Below are 3,858 nucleotides of genomic sequence, written 5' to 3' on the forward strand. Positions count from 1 at the left end.
GTACTAGAGTAATAATTTCTAGACATTATATAAAGCACTATTAATGGTATAAAATAGGTATATAAATATAAATAGACATATAAAATTTATGAAGCCAATTTATATCTATACTAGAAACTTCTCTGCAAAGTAACTTATACATTTTATTTAAACTTTTGAACTAGAGAAAGACACAATACATTTTATTTATGAAACAGTTTTTCTCCTCATTACACCAGCAGAGGAATTGCAGAATGAGGCAGGGTAACAATGAATTTGGAGAAAATCTTTTTATCACTAAAACACGCTACCTATTTTTGAGTAGAGGACAAGTCGATCCATAATAATTAAGTATTACATAAATATAAAGATATTCTAAGTAATAATAACAGTGAAATTACATATTTATGTTTCCAAAGTGGTGAACATATTAGAAGGAACTGATTTTGCCAGGGAGCTATAACTTCAGATCATATAAAAGGAAGTTTTTTTAAAATGAGTTTAAAAATGTTTTAGAAGAGTGTTTTACAACTCTGAAATTTCACCTTTGAAAAGTGGAGAGAGATGAAGAGAAAAACAGAAAAAGACAGAAAGACAGAGGTGTGCTTTAGCCATCCTTCCAGTGTGTGCATCAACTACACACTAGACTTACAAGTGTAGTTGGGACTCAAATTAGGAGTTCCAATACAGGATGCAGGCATTCCAAATAGAGTCTTAACCAACAACTCAAATGCTCATTCCATCCCTTGAAAGTTTTAAGCATACTAGGTACAAATAAAATTACTTTTCAGTGAATTTAGTTTAACTGAACTATTAAGGATGAACATGAGAAGGTAGTGACTCAGTAAGAAGGCTGTAATTGAAGATAACAAATATGTCACAGATTGTTTTCACACCGTTTGATGACATGGCTTTCTCAATGTTGCATCTAAGAGGGATTGCATTTTCCAAAGGTTACAAACTACTTATATTTAACTCCATGGGCGAGGTTCAGTAATTTCTAATCAGGCTGTATTAAGGAATAGTTGAGTTTCTATGGGCTGATCTACAAAGTTGACAAATACAATAAAGTTCCAAACAAATGGAATGCAAATACCAAAACCCTACCAATATAATCATATGTTTTCTGGGGCTGGGTGCTGATTTACTGTTTCCAGGCAGTAGGCTATGTGATAACTGCGTGGAATTAAGTAGAAAGCCTAATTAAGAGCACCCCCATGCCTTCTGAGAGCTGTCAAGGAGAAGCTACACCTTCACACACCATTCCAAATGCAAGGGCAACTGAGAGCCAACAAAGTCCAACCTTCTACACAGAATGAAGCGTAGATTTACCACCCACATCACAGCTGGCTTCTCACATCGTCTCATCAGTGTCACCTACAAAGCATTTTTTGCCTGAGATAATTTGGCAGCATCTCCCACTCCAGGATATTGGAATACTGCCAATTAACCAGCATGGAAGTGGGCTCTTGCAGGAAGTTTTGTGTCTCTCTGGATGTGAGGCTGATTGAAGGAGGGTGATTCAGAGCTGTTTCATTTGTAAAATGTCCTTCGAGGCATAAACATTTATTACTTGGGATGCTGGAAGCATTGAAAACTAATTTTTTTTTCAGGCAGTAAAAAGCTCCACAAGTCATCTAGTTTAATTTGCTGATTTTATTATGGTTTGAATTCCATTGAAATTTTAAACAAGGAAAAACCTATTATCAGGAGTCTGGTAGACCTTAACGGCTACGTTCCCCCCCAAAGACCTTGAATTTGTTACAAGGCATATTCTGTTCATAAATCACACTACTTTTCCATTTTGACCCAATAGTAAATCTATTGGGCATTTTCCATGGTATTTACTTTAAGAAAATTGTTGGGAATAGCCAGTCAGTTCTACTGCTTTCTCCTACAAGTCCACTCTGATGAGTAAGTGATTGTCATAAGATAGATTTTGTTTATTCTCAGGAAAAAACAAAAAGAGAGGAAAGGATGAGGTTCTGATTAAGAGCCTTCACACAGTAGAAAAGAGCTCTGCTTGTTGTAATGTCGGAGGTCACTAAAAGGGCTGATTTTTCTTTGTGTGGCTTTCATGGAGTTGATTTGCTGCTGAAACTCTGCCGTATGTGCAGAACAATTGTCAACAACTAATGAAAAATAACTGCTCTAATAACAAAAGATTCTTACTTTAACTATTCTAATTAATCTACCTGATCTTTCGCCCACAAGCAAAAGCTGACAGTCAAGGATCACCAAATGCTTGAACAAAATTCACACTCTACCACTGAAAATCTCATATGAACAAACAAAACAATGCCAAAGGGACCAGGAATTACCATGAGAATAAGAGTAAGCAATAAAAGTGTAAGTTTTATAATACATTGATTTGAATGAAGTATGAATCTGTTAAAGCAGAATTTATTGACTCAAAAAACCTCAGAGAGCAAAAAAGAACAATTTCCAAAAGAAAATATTGATTTCAAAAAATTAATATGTCTAACAATGGTAGAGATGATCTGAGTTGCATAGCAAAATAACATAGAGATAAAAATAAGGACAAACATAAGCATAATGAGGCCAGAAATCATTCCTTATCTAATAATATAGTAAAAGAATGGCGGAATAGAAAATTGGCACGAAGCATATATGGGCACTGGTTGAAAGTATGTAGAAAATGTGTTTCAAGTGCCTTGAGCCTTATAAGAGCTTGTAAGATACAGACAAATGGTAAAGAAACAACAGAAAAATTTTAGTGAAATAAGAAAGGAAAATGTGTATTTTGTGTTTCATTTTAACTTATTTTTATAAGTGTATAATATTTTCCAAAGGTGGAAAACATATTGTAAACTCTGCAACATGTTTCCATTATCAAAAAATCAATAATGCATGGCATTACACTATTGCAATGTTGTAGCAAATAATGTCAAATTCTTTTAAAGCATTTGTAAAGAGAAAGTGTGTCTTATGAAAAGGCTTTGCATGGATTTTAATTTATTTTTACACTATTATGAACATATTCTTTAACTTCTTTTTCCCTGAGCTTTTTGAATTATTTTCTCACACAGTCTCAAATAACCTGTAATTTTTACCTTCATAAGCAAAGATAAACATGTGTAGAACTATGTTAAGAGAGGGAGATTTTCCATCTGCTGGTTCACTGCCTAAAACGGCTGCAGCAGTTTGGGCTATCTCAAGCTGAAGCCAGGAGACAGGAGCTACTTGAGCCAGTCTCAGACTTGAGTGGCTGGAGACAAAGGGCTTGGGTCACATTATGTGACCTTCCCAGGCTCATTAAGATGGAGCTAGATTGAAAGCATCATAAGACTCGAACTTCTGCCCAGGTGGGGTGCTGGTGATGCAAACCACAGCTTCGCTGGCTGTGTCTCAAGGCTGGCCCTCTTCCACTTCTCTTTAATGGCATCATAAATTAGAAGCCAGAGAGATCATTTTGGGGGAAATTGTGAAAACATAGACTCGAGGAGAAACCAAAGTTTCATTTATGAAAAGTAGTAAACATTTTTTTTTTAAGTTAGCTAAGCTTCTAATGGATTTCTGGCTACTTCCTTAGACTGGGAAACTTTTGAGGACAAAATCAATTTGTCTATGTTGATGTAGTCTCTTGGCTCAAGTGTGAGCTGCTTAATGAATTAGAATTAGAAGACTGTGATGATTTGCACCAGAGAGTTGTGTACTTTCTGTCTGATCCACACAGATTCTTAGGAGTATTCAAAACTTACTGAGTTTGTGCATGTGATAATGAGAAATTTCGAGTCATTCTGCCTTTCAGTCTCTGTGGAATACTCTATTTTTATGTACATGAAGAATTTTTTTCAAATTAAACATCAATTTCATATCTATATCCATTTTCAAATACATAACAGAAAAATGAAGACA

Source organism: Ochotona princeps, chromosome 23 (assembly GCF_030435755.1).
Source record: "Ochotona princeps isolate mOchPri1 chromosome 23, mOchPri1.hap1, whole genome shotgun sequence".
Taxonomy (NCBI): domain Eukaryota; kingdom Metazoa; phylum Chordata; class Mammalia; order Lagomorpha; family Ochotonidae; genus Ochotona; species Ochotona princeps.